Source organism: Nicotiana sylvestris, chromosome 8, assembly GCF_000393655.2.
Source record: "Nicotiana sylvestris chromosome 8, ASM39365v2, whole genome shotgun sequence".
NCBI classification, from domain to species: Eukaryota; Viridiplantae; Streptophyta; class Magnoliopsida; order Solanales; family Solanaceae; genus Nicotiana; species Nicotiana sylvestris.
In genome coordinates this window covers 171,739,727-171,754,117 of record NC_091064.1, presented here as the reverse complement: position 1 = coordinate 171,754,117, position 14,391 = coordinate 171,739,727, and the positions used below count along the sequence as shown (strand labels likewise).

At 30.5% G+C, this 14,391-nt stretch overlaps 1 long non-coding RNA gene and 1 pseudogene across 2 annotated transcripts; one reads left to right on the top strand and one right to left on the bottom strand.

The window, feature by feature from the left end:
• Positions 1-5,984: 5,984 nt before the first annotated feature.
• Positions 5,985-10,940, top strand: LOC104239745 (uncharacterized). Of its 2 annotated transcripts, XR_011401783.1 has the most exons (3): positions 5,985-6,214; positions 10,504-10,582; positions 10,680-10,940. It is a non-coding gene; the product is annotated as an uncharacterized lncRNA (long non-coding RNA). The 2 variants fall into 2 exon arrangements; XR_714220.2 differs by having other exon boundaries at positions 10,504-10,940.
• LOC104239744 (histidine decarboxylase-like) lies at positions 6,208-9,407 on the bottom strand (annotated as a pseudogene).
• Positions 10,941-14,391: the final 3,451 nt, after the last annotated feature.

Genomic DNA, 14,391 nt, shown 5'->3' with positions numbered 1-14,391 from the left:
CCGGAAGAATATGCTGGATTAGAATGGAATCTAGAAGATTTCGCAAAGCCAAAAATATTCAAACCAAAATCTCATTTAATGTATACAAACTCTAAAGGAGAAACATCAATTAGGTTTACCAATTATAACTATTCTACTCAAAAAGAAATAGATGATGGAACTGAAAGTATGATGGAAGATAATGATATTGAATTTATGAATATTGAAATAATACAAAACGAATTCGAAGGAGACATAGCATTAGAAAAAGAAAGAAGGCTAGTTAAAGAAAATATAAATAAGACTTTCCAATGTAAAGGGTGTAAACTTGAAAAATTAACTTTAAGCAAAGTAGAAGAGTATTTTAAGAAATGTGAATTAAGAACAGATAATTGGGGATATATAAAAGAAAATATTTCACAGAAAACATCAGATAAATTCGATAAAATTTTTGAAGAGATACAAGATATTTATGAAGAACAGAAACAAAATCTCTAATAAGTTTAAAAGAATTAATGGAATCAACTAGTTATAGCCCAAGCCCATTTCAGAGAACAACTTACCAAAGTACCATAGATACTAGCACATGAAATGTACCTAGAAAAAGAGTATATAGAATAGATCAAGAAACAGAAATAGAAAATGTATAACCATCAGGAAAAAGAATGCCTATAGAAGAACCTATAAGACTACATGAAGGAGGAAGTAAGGGTAAAATATTAAATATAGCAGCTCATGATCCACAAATGTGGAACTCAGTAATAGACCTATGGAAAGGAATAGTAGTAGCAAACTTTATAAAAACTTATAATGACACAGACGCAGAAACAATGTATAAATATATGGAGACCTTCTTAGGAGAATCAACAAAGGGCTTATGAGAAGCCTATAAATAAGAATTTCCACAAGATTTTTAAATGTTAATAGCAATGGGACCAAATCCTTATAATTTTACAAATAAAATACATAGCTTGATCACAGGCGAAGATCCATATAGTGGATTAGTAGTATTACAAAAGAACGCTTTAATAAAATTAGAACAATTAAGTATAAGCAGTTGGTTTCATATAAAAAAAAATTAAATGATTATTTTTATTATTGTACTATTAGTGAAAATGCTTTTGATCAAGATCTAAGAAAAAAGTTATTTAATAAACTACCAGGAGTCTTAGAAAGAGAAATAGAAGAACGATGGTATAAAAGAGAAGGTATAATACAAAATCCACATGCAAAATGGTCTATAGGGAACAAAGTACAACATATAATGGAAATACTACAAGAAAAATGTACCAATTTACAGATACAAAAACAACTAAAATAGAACAATATGAGTTTTTGTAGATTAACTGTGTATACAACACAAAGTTATGACAAAAATGACTATAGAAAGAAGAAATATAGAAAATATAAACTTCAATATAACAAGGGATACAACAGAAAAAATTATTATCTTAGAAAATCATCATCTAGAAAACCCTACCTAGATAGGAATAGACATGTTAGAAAGTATAGAATAGATAGGAACTATAAAAACAAACTAGAATGTTTTACTTGTGGTAGTGTAGAATACTTAGCAAATACGTGCCAAAAAAGAATTAATAATAAAACAAGAAATTCAAAGTTAATAGAAGATTTTTAAGAAACCCTAATAAATGTAGACGAATATATGTTAGATAACGAAAGTATATACTCTATAGTAAGCGTAGATATAGATGAAAAAACTCAAATAGATACCTCAGAATCAGAAGAGGAAGAATTAATAAATGAGATATGATTAGAAAAATTAGATTTAGAAGAAAATACCTTTGTAAACATATCAGAGGAATGTACCCATAAATTTGAAAGAAATAAAGGATTAGATAGTAATCAGTGTTTCATATGCAAATGGTACCCTAGTAGAAATAAAAGAGCTAAATGTAAATTATGCTATCTAAAAGGATGTATTTCATGTATAGAAAAAAATTTTGAAACAAAAATAAATAAAGAAGAAAAATATCAAGAAGTAAATGATCATACCATGAATTTGAGAATAATGACATTAGAAGCTAGAATAAATAAACTAGAAAAAAGAATACAGAAAATGGAAAAGGGAAAAGAGAAATTAGAAGATATAAAAGAAAACATAACATCAATAGAAGAAGAACTAATGAGTATAGAAAATTATGATACACTAATATGTAATGAAGATAAAAAATTAAGTACAATAAAGATTTTAGCAAGAATCAAAATAGAAGATTATGAAATAGAAACGTTAGCTCTAGTAGATTTCGGGTGCACAAGATGTATAATAAATAAAAAATAGTTCCCCCAAATCTAATCAAAACCTTAGATAAGCCAGTTGCAGCTATGCAAATGGATGGAACCCATAATATATACAGACATTATATAGATAAATCACATATTAGCTTTATAAATACATGTTTAGATTTCTATAAACCCAGCTACAAGGTAGACAAAATCTGGGTAAGAGACTTAAACATAAATGTAGACTTTGTACTAGGATTAAGTTTTATATTACATAATAATGGTAGTTGTCTACTCAGTAGAGATGTAGTAATATTCTTTAAAAATATTACACAAACACCAGTACAAACAATAGAAACTGCAACCAGGATAAGAACACGACTGAACGCAAGCCAGAAAAACCTACAAGAAAATAAAAAAGAATGTTGTAAAGAGTGTAAAGATAAAAATACATGCTGTAAGATTAAAGAAGAATCTAAAACCTTAATACTTGAAGAAAATGAAGATAGAGATATATTAGAAAAAGACTATACTTTAATAGATATTGAAACAAAATTATACAATTTTAAAACAGGACTACAAAAAATAGGAATAATAAAGAACGAAAAGGATCTAGATAATATAATAAAAATATTAGATGAAATAGAAATAATAGGAGAAAAACCTTTAAAACATTGGGAAAACAATAAAGTTATGTGTAAACTAGATATAATTAATCCAGAATATATAATTAAAACAGCCTCAATAGAAGCTACAAATCAAGATCTAGAAGACTTCAAAATTCAAATTAAAGAACTTATAAATTTAGGAGTAATAAGAAGATCCACTTCTAAACACAGGTTAACATCCTTTATGGTTAGAAACCATAGTGAGATAGTAAGAGAAAAACAAGAATGGTAATAAACTACAAAAAACTTAATGATTACACTAGAACAGATGGATATAAGTTACCTGATAAAACAGAACTAATAAATAGAATATAAGGAAAAAAGATATTCAGCAAGTTTGACTGTAAATCAGGGTATTGGCAAGTAAAACTGCATGAAGAAAGCATTGAGTAGACTGCATTTACTTGTCCAGAAGGACACTTTGAATGGTTAGTAATGCCGTTCGGACTAAAAACAGCTCCACCAATTTTTCAACGAAAAATGGATAGTATATTTGGAGAATATAAGAGATTTGTTTTAGTATATGTAGATGATATATTAGTATTTAGTAAGATATTAAAGAATATTTAGGACATTTACAGACAGTATTTAGATTATTTGTAGATAATGGAATAATAATTAGTAAAAAGAAAATGGAACTATGTAAAAATTATATAAATTTTCTAGGAGTAATCTTAGGGGATGAAAAAATTAAATTACAACCCCATATAGCTAAAAAGGCCCTAAGAATGCTAGATAAATTAGATAGTACCAAAGAGCTACAAAAGTTTTTGGGTATAGTAAATTATGCGAGAAATTTTATGAAAGACTTAGGAAAAATAGCAGGACCATTATATACTAAGACAGGATCTACATGACAAAAATATTTAACACAGAAGATATTAAATTAGTACAAAATATTAAAGAAAGAATAAAAAAATTCCTGATTTAAATATGTCACTAGAAACAGACTACTTGGTAATAGAAACAGACAGTAGTTTTGAAGGATGGGGAGCAGTTCTAAAAGCAAAACCAAATAAATACAGTGATAAGAGCACAAAAAAAATATGTGCTTATCAAAGTGGTAAATATAAAGAAAAAGGAAATATGAGTAGTATAGATGCAGAGATATTAGCTGTAATTTACGAATTAAATAGTTTTAAATTATATATATTGAATAAACAAGAAGTAACAATTAGAACTGATTGCGAAGCCATAGTTAAATTTCACCAGAAGATAAACGCAAAGAATAGTAGTAGAAGAAGATGGTTAAATTTTATTGATACTATATCAATATATAATCTGATTTTTGAACATATTAAAGGAAAAGATAATAATTTAGCATATCAGTTAAGTAGGCTTAAAATTACTGTCAATTAATAAACAAGTATTTTACATGTACAGCATGAGACCAACAGTTTTCAAGACTGAAGACAAAGGGAAGGGCATTCAAGCCTCACCCTCAGACAGATACTTGCAGACAATATTAGGTAATCTTCATTTTAAGCCGCATCCTTTAGGAGAACAGACTAATATGAAAAGAATAAATTTTGGAAAATATAATTTAATATTTTTTCCACCATCAAACATGTCATTTAGAGTCCTACCAGAATGTATCATAGACAGACCTCAACGGTGTTTAATTGATAACTTATGGATATCTTATAACAAGAAAGACACTAAATATTTTATAGCGTCTCTTAATGCCTTAGGACAATATTTTACAGATAAAAACCAAGACAAAAGATTTAAGTATTATGTGGTTATACATGGTAAGACAAATGGTATTTTTCAGACATTGTTAGAAGTACTGGATTCCATTAAGGATATAGAAAAACCACTTTTCAAAGGTTTTAATGATTTTACTGAAGCATTAGATTATGCAAGAGGAATACTTGGACCAAACTACTATATCTCCCCAGCACTCAGACAAAACCCAGAAAAAACCCCTCAATACAACATCCGAAAAGACAATGACAAGATAATATTCTGTGATCATTGCTCATCAATGACAGAAGCCTTTAAACGAATAAACCAGAAAAATAAAACTCTGGCACAAGAGAAGACAAAGCTTATGGAGCAGCTAAAAGTATTAGAACACAGGGTACAAGCGTTGAGATTTGAATTATCCCAGACTCAAGTTATTTCTCAACAAGATACAAAGATGAACAACCCAAAACAGAGTTCTCCATCTCAAACAAAAATGGATGAGAAGGGTGTGCATTCCCCAATGAATGCAGCAAGATCCACTATATCGGATAATGATACAGCTAGTCCGGTTCAAACGATAACCGGTAAAGACACATCAAATCCATTTATGGCTGTCACTTTACCAAAAAGTAAAGATGAAGGTCCATCGAGAAGAAGACTACCCAGAACATTAACACAGGGAGAAGTGTTAAAAAGAAGAGTATAATTTCAAAAAAGAAAAAAAATGAAAAAATAGAAAATATAATCAAACAGACATTGAAATATTTTTTCAAGAAAAGGAAGAACAAGACAAACACATGATTAAGAATCCAAGTCCAAGTCTAAGTCCATATCCAAGTCCAAATCCAGAAAGGACCCAAAGTTTAGAAGAAGATGATAACTATGAAGACAACCTAAATTATCAAGATGCCCAAGATCTATATGAAGATGAGTCATAAATGAGTTTTGATTCAATAGCTATACATAATTTAGACACATAAAAATAAAGTCCCAGTTAAACAGCAATTAAAGAGCACCAAAGACAAAGGAAAAGTAACAAGGCTGGTATACAGAGCAATAATGTTAGCGTACCAATGAGAAAAGCAAGAAGGTAAAGAAGATGTGACAGGAAGAAATGCTAGCTGTGCTAAAAGATAAAAGTGACAAGTGACAAGTGACATAAAGTAGAGAAGATATGACAAGAGGTAATGTTAGTTGTGCTAAAAGACAAGTTAAAGTTTTGAGTGGAAGAAAAAGTTACAAACACGGAAGGAATCTCCGACCAAGCCATGTGAAGATGGGGCCCAATGAAGTACCCTGCAAGGCTGGATAAGATAGATTTCAAAAGAGTTTGGAATCCATTTTTCAAATCCGTTCCAAAATTTAGCTATAAAAAGGAGAAGAAAGCAGAAGAAAAAAGAAGATAGAAGAAGAAGAAAAACACTCCGAAGAAAACCCATCCTACCAACCTTTTCATCATCAACCCCCTTCCAAAACACTTTGTAAAATATTTCCTTATGAATACTTCAGTAGTTCCTCCTCTAAAGCTTGTAAAATAAATAAGTCCTTATGCTTATGTGTGATCGTGTTTAATTCCCAAAGCTCAGTAGACTTTTTTGGGTTTCCCCAAAGGGAAATCTCTCTCCTATAAGCATGTAAGTTACTCATCTTTATTTTAATTATGTTTCTGCTAGATATTACCCCTGTTTATTTTAAAACTTTTTGTTATTCTGTATAGTTTTATATTTCATGTTCATATGATCGATTATTAGATATCACTCTTAGTATATGGTTAGTTTCCCAATTTCTTAACAATTATGATGGATTAACCTGTAAATTCCTAGGAGAAACTGGTTAAGTAAAACTTGAAAACAACTAAGAAGGGTATAAGTGATTAACCAAGGCCGGGGTGAGGTTAAAGAAATAAGAGTTAAGAAAAGTGTTAAAATCTTTAAAAGATTGGGAAGAAGAGATGAACAGAGAAAAAATAATAGTAAAGGGGTAATCTCAGTTCATAATTTAGATAATATGGTAACTATACAAGTCTATAGAATAAGAGAGAGAGAGAGAGTACCGAGTAGGATTTTCACAACATAAGAGTTTAATCGCAAAAAATAATTTTATTGTTAATGTCCAATAATCGTAATAACTATACAAATCCAGAAAGTTTTTCTAGGAGCCTTACTCAAAGTTTGGAAGAATTTATATTAGACATAGAAACCGGATTCTATTCGATAGTATATTTGGCCGTGCATTTTATATATTTACAATATAATAGTAGTATCTGTTCATATATATAGAAAACAACTGCATTTGATATTGTTAATATTATCATACCATCAATCATATCATCTATACCATCTAAGAAGACGATTTTAATTTTTAACCCTAAATTTTTAGACGACTTTAACTCTATACCCCTCTTATATATATATTAATACAAGGATACATTATTATGGTGTCATTGCCAAATCTGATAAGCTCGCTTCCAGTACAATCTTCTTTATACATATTCTATGGTTTTGTGCTTCTATTTCGCAACTTAACCAATCTTTTAAAATGTATTATTAACGAATTACACAACAAAGCAATGGCTGAAAACCCACGTGGAATTGCTATAGCTTGGAACTTCAAGAATAAATTTTTGACCAAGAATTTATGTGATGATGGAGATTAATTACCTTTAAAAAGATATAGACATTCTTTACCTAAAAAGAGCGTAATTGAGAAATCACCTATGATTAGTGGCGCAGGATCCCATACTCAATAGATAGTTCCCCGCCCCTCTATCCTACTAAAAAGGAGAAGGTAATGTGAAATGCCAAACTCTCTCACGTAAGAGAATACTTTTTAACAAAAAATTCAATTATTAAGTTATCAACTTCGATTGCTCTTGACTATCTCTTATATATTTGTTAATATGAAATTTGTTATTGTTTCACAATTTTCCTTTCAGAAGTAAATATTATATTTTGTTGTATATTAGAAATCAAATAAGTTAACCAGAAAATATCAATCAGATTAACTCATAACTCGAAAAGAAAAAAAGAAAGAGAATTGAAATTTCCATATTTTCTTAAGAGGTGCTCTTGATAAAATTTTAACAAACAACAAAAAGTCAATCAAACAATATGGGAGAGTGTTCTACATATGAACAAGTCCCATTTTAGTTGAACAAGATGATAATGAAACTAAAGAGGAAGACCAACTTTTTTTTCTCAAAAAGATTAAAAATAAATAAATTTAAGGTCTTCTATTTATTAAAAGTTTGGCATTTGATCACCAATTTTATTGAGACACCTCGGCATAAAAGCATACTCCATAGACCGTTCCAAGTCTTGTCTTGTAAGGAATTCAATGACGCATCTTCTGATAGCAGCAAAGACAGTTTTGAGAACCAATATCATCTTCTAGGCAAGGAGGCACAGTTGTTCCAACCTGGTACCATTTTTCCCTCTCCTGCATTAAATCCTTGAAGAAATTGTCTATCGTTTCTCTGCTGATGCCTGGCATAACCACAACGTGTGCCATATCTCTTGTGCAAGACAGTTGCCATTGACGAGTGAACTTAGGGTCATTAGGTCGTTCGAAGACGACGATAATGCTAAACTCAATGAGCATAGCGCTAATTCCTGCTTTATGAAGCCGGTCTTTCAAATATCGAGCATTTTCATTGCACATTCTGGCATCCTGTTGCAATCCGGCATGGCCTTTCATGCATAAATTGTACCATAAGAGTATTGGTGTGAAGCCATTTCGACTGCCAGAAATTGTAGCATCAGTGGAAGCAATATACTCGATTTTTGTTGACAGACTAGTCACTAATGTAGCTTTTCATTGTCATCTGAATGCCGCAAGGCATTGGACTTCCCAAGAATTCGTGGCCTGAAATTGAAACACTGCCTATTGGCTTCTTGAAGGTAATTGTTTTCGCCTGTTGTCGAATACAATAGAGAAGTAGGTCATGATTTTCTATTTGCTCCCTAGATGGAAAGTTCCTTATTTAAGAAAACATAATGGATTAAATTAATCTTACATGTTGGATAAATGGGATAATTAGCCCATATAGTGCAGCGTCACAATGGATGTAATACCTATCATTGGAATAACCACATTTTTGAAGTATTTGTAGGATCAGATCAAGATCATCAATAGCTCCTTTGAAGGTAGTTCCTACAAATATGTTAAATATTAGTACTCCGATCCACATATGAGAATCAGGGCAGAGGTACAATAATAGGTACGAGTATGAATGAAGTCAATACCTTTTGCTTAGACTCTATATTTATATCTGAAATCTATATATTAAATACGTATAATAACTAATTGCGATCCAACCAGCAACTAAATAAGCTATGAATTCAGTGGCAAATTAGAACTCATAAACTTTAAATCCTGGCTCCTTCAGAAGCTAAGAATTAATATTATTACCAATATTGACTTTGATGATGGCTGGTTTGTTCTTGTTGAGAAGTAACTTTGATCTCAGATCTGCATAATCAATCTCTCCATTAACTAAAGTGTTGATTGTTTCTAGTTCCATTCTGTACATTCTTGCTGCTTTAAAAACCGAGTAATGTGAATCCTTTGATGCATAAATTATCCCAGTGGGATGGAGTAATTACTCAAATGGTCACTCAACTATTTCAAATTATCTCCTAAAGTCACTTTACTTTCGTTTGTAACAACAAAGTCACTGAACTATGCCTATTGCACTCAGAAGGTCACTCAACTAGATTTTCCAAATTTTGGATTGCCAAATACCTATTTTACCCTCTAAATTATAAATATTTATCTTCTTTTTAAAAAAAACTTTTTAATATTATGATTTTCTCTTTTAATTTATATTATGGATATAGAATAAATAAATATTATTTATAAATTAAAAAAATAGAAAGTATTTAAGAAAATATAATGCTGGAATAACAAAATAATGAGCATATTAAAAAAATAATTAGAATAATATGTTAGTAATAATAATTTTAGTATTAACAACAAAAATTCAAAATTTATTTGCACAATTCAGAATGAAAGAAAATAAATATTGTAAAATATATATTTCATGCACATAATACAAAAATAATTATTTAAATGAAGGTATTTTTATAATATACATTATATATTCTTGAAAATTATGCTCAATTATATTATATATTTTCCATGCACGACTTAACATAGCATATTTTACCATATACAGATAGTTCCTCTGCTTTTCGGTGATATAACTTTATGTCGTCGGAAAGTTGGTAGAAATATAATAATATAATTGAGCATAATTTTCAAGAATATATAATGTATATTATAAAATACCTTCATTTAAATAATTATTTTATATTACGTGCATGAAATATATATTTTACAGCCTTTATTTTTATTCATTTTGAATTGTGTAAATAAATTTTGAATTTTTGTTGTTGATACTAAAATTATTATTACTAACATATTATTCTAATTATTTTTTTACTATGCTCATTATTTTGTTATTTCAGCACTATATATGCTTAAATACTTTCTATTTTTTTAATTTATAAATAATATTTATTTATTCTATAGGTAAGTCCATAATATAAATTAAAAGAGAAAATTAGTTGAGTGACCTTCTGAGTGCAGTTGTCAACATAGCATCTTATTTAAAAAAAGAAGATAAATGTTTTATAATTTAGAGGATAAAATAGGTATTTGGCAATTCAAAATTTGGAAAATCTAGTTGAGTGACCTTCTGAGTGCAATAGGCATAGTTCAGTAACTTTGTTGTTACAAACGAAAGTAAAGTGACTTTAGGAGATAATTTGGGATAGTTGAGTGACCATTTGAGTAATGGACTCCAGTGGGATGTAGCTCTCTTCTGCACAAATATTTATTCAAATGGGTAAAAGTGAAATACATCATTTGGATCTGAGGTCTCTAAATATATAAAATACTCTTTCTTGCTCCTTCATCTTAGTTTCAAATGAAGATGGGGAAATTAAAGTGAAACCTACCCAATCAAAAGGCCATGAAGATTTCCCTCTGTGCCACCATTGGTAATGTATCCCCAATATTCATCCTTCTCAATTTCCCAGAGTTGTGCAAACCAATCTAAAACAGCAACTTCAAAATCTTTTGAATGGAAATCGATAGGGTTCTCAGTGAAGGGATCTCCACAGTTGTTCAAGTGGAATTGCAAAAGTGGAGCTAAAGCAGCATGATGCTCGTAACATACATTCATTGGATAACCTGTGAAGGAAACCAATTTAAAGAGGCTAAGTTTACATATTTCGAGAAGAAGTATGACTAAAAAGGTTTTTTTTCCTTGAAATAGTGTCTCTAGTTCACGTTGAGAAATTAATTTTGGAACATGTATGAAATTAACTAACAATTTATATTTTTTTTAATGGCAAAGGGCATAAGTACTCCTCTATACTATGGCTGAATTCTCAACTACACATCTATTATTTTCGGGATCTTATTACCCCTCCCCTCCCCCGAACTTTTTTTAAAGTGAAATTAGTACCATCATCGTGAAATGCCACTACCATGTTTTTTGTTTTTGTTCCCATCTACTTCTTTTTTCACCTTCTTTTCTATCTCAATCCATTTTTCTAGCACATACACGACACACAAGTTGCTATAAAATATAAGTTGTTCAATTTAACCAAACCCGAGAAATAATTTTAATATGATAATTATAACCAAAATAACTCAATGCATATCTCAAAATTTTGCTTCAACCAATAAATTTTTTTCAATAAATGTCGACATCATGGTTCTGTTTTGTGGGTGGTCAAATCACGAAGATAATTTTGTGGGCTTCTTCTAGGTTTAATTGGAAGTTGACTTTGGGACTAGATTTTTTTCATTCCTTGCTATGAGAAGCAACTACAATTGAAAACTTAAAAGTGGTGCGCGAAGAGATTAAAAGTAACAGTAATCCTCTATAAAATATGTAAAATGTGGAGAGGAAAGAATAAAATCTACAACTCGATCTCGCGAAAGAATATGGAGAATGCTGGAACTAATTTCCGGCCAAATTTATAAGTAACGAAACTGGAGGAAAGAAAGAAAAAGAAAAACAAGAGAAAAGAAAAAAAAAGAAAAAGAAAATAATGTATTTTATAAAAATGTTGTACAAAATAAAATTTCAACATTCTCTCTTTCTTACCCTCCTAATGGGTGATATACACTCTCTTCTGCCACATTAGTATTAAGGGTATGCAAAATCCATTTAAAATTTATTTTAGCAGTAATAGGATCCCTGCAAAGAATGAATGTGCGGCGAAAAATTTGACCATAGGATAAGGGGTACTTATGCCCTTTTTCTTTTTTGATTAATAACTCGAGACTTCAAAATATATTGCACGCCTGATCCATTAGTTGTCATTGGTCCTGTTAGTTGTCGGAAGTATACGTAATAGTAAAAGTTGTACACGTATATACAAATTGTGGAATTGAGCCATTAGAAACATGTGCAGAATAAGGCACATTATTGTTATGGCATGAGGGCGAAGGACAGAAGGTAGCTAGGGTGACATAATATGAGAGAGATATTTAATTATCCTCATCCCTGAAAAGTTCGTCACACTTTCTCTTTTCATGACATGTTACATGTCCTTGTTTCATTTGAAAAGCTATGTTCTTTTATTCCAAAAATATCCTTCAATTATAGGCAAATAGGTATGATTGGTACGAGGGTTCTAGTAACTCTAGGAACAGTTGAATAAATATTAAAAATATTAATTTTCTGTGTGTTCACCCTGATGAAGAGAGAGGTTGAGACAAGGGCGGATCTAGTACAAATATTATGGGTTCACGTAAACTCAGTAACTTTTGCATAAACCTTGTGTTTGTACTAAAAAATTATTAAAAATACAAAAATATTTAACTTTGAACTCAATTTATTGGTCCGATTATATTATATTCTAACAACGGCAAATCAAACAAGAAATTATTTGATGAGCAAATGTGTTAATTAAAGTGACTGCATTACTATATGTTTAGGTAAGCACTTACCCAAATTAAGGCCAAATTAGGATCCACAGTCTCTTTTATGTGGATATATGTGTTATCCCTTCCGGTTCCTTCCGAGCTCTTTCGGAGGGATAGCAAAGAACTTTATCGTACTTCATGCAGCTGTACTACTATATAGTTGTTGATCTCGCGTCTATCTAATGATATTTAGCCTTACATAGCTTACTAGTCTTTTAATTTTATTTTATTAAAATTGTCTGTAAAAGTTAAATTTGATGACTATATTTATAGAAAAAGCCACTGAACTTATACTTACCTAAATGATATTCTTTCCGATGGGACAATGTCTCTAAATATTGAGTCAGAATTCTGTCCAATTTTTGGGAAGATATTTTAATATTTTTTTCATCAGGTTCCACCACACTGACACTCAAATTCTTCCGCGGTGGCGGTGGCGGTGGCGCGTTGAAAAATTTCAATTAAAAATTTGTTGGTACAACCAACAAGTCAAACTCCTATCTCATAACCACAAAAGAAAAATTTCAATTAAAAATGTATTTTATGATTTAACATGAAAGAATGAGTATGCGGTTAATAAATAAATTTATCATAAAATAATACTAGTGAGTTGGAGATAGCATTATGTAAATTTTTAATTCTCGATTGTTAAATCATGTCATTTCTATATATTCTACTTTTTGTTCTTGACGTATGTATTTAAGATAAAATTTTATACTTTATTTCTATGGTTGTGATGGCCTGATGGGTCATCTCATGTTTTAAAACCTAATTCTGCACTTTGAAGCCTTAAAATTTTATTTTTACCCTCTTCGATTTGCATCCGTAATCCATGCGTGCACATTATTAGGAGTAATTGGAGATAGCATTATGGTAAATTTTTAATTCTCGATTGCTAAATCATGCCATTTCTATATATTCTACTTTTTGTTCTTGATATATGTATTTAAGAGAAAATTTTATACTTTATTTCTATGCTTGCGATGACCTGATAGGTCATCTCATGTTTAGAACCTAATTTTGCGCTTTAAAGCCTTAAAAATCTTATTTTTATCCTTCTTAATTTGCGTCCGCAGTCCATGCGTGCACATTATTAGGAGTAATTCGAGATAGCATTATGGTAAATTTTTAATTCTCGATTGTTAAATCATGTTATTTCTATATATTCTACTTTTTGTTCTTGATGTATGTATTTAGATAAGATTTTATACCTTATTTCTATGGTTGTGATGACCTGATAGGTCATCTCATGTTTTAGAACCTAATTCTGCGCTTTGAAGCCTTAAAATTTTTATTTTTACCCTCCTCAATTTGTGTGCGTAGTCCATGCATGTTTCCGGAAAGTCTTCATGTTAAAAACTGATAAAAAATGAAATTCTTGCTTTGAAAACTATTTGAATTGACTTTGGTCAACGTTTTAAGCAAACAGACCCGGATTCATGTTTTGATGATTTCGTGAGTCCGTATCGTGATTTGGGACTTGGGCGTATGCCCGGAATCAAATTCGAAAGTCCCTAGCCCGAGATATCGGACTTTATTGAAATTTGAAAGTTAAAGGCTTAATGAATTTGAAATGGTTGACCCATAGTTGACTTTTTGGATATTGGGTCCGTATTTTGATTTCGGTCTCGGTATAGGTCCAGTACCATATTTATGATATGTCTGTGAAATTTGGTGAGAAACGGAGTTGGTTTGACGTGATTCGAATGTCCGATTGTGAAAATAGAAGTTTCAAAGTTTTCTTGAAAATTTCAATTGATTTGTGTGACGACACAAAGGGTCATCACCGTAACTCTTCCTTGTTCCGTGCTTCCGAGGCCTTGGAAACCTCGCTTTTAGTTACCTCGATATTGCGTGCGCAATCCGG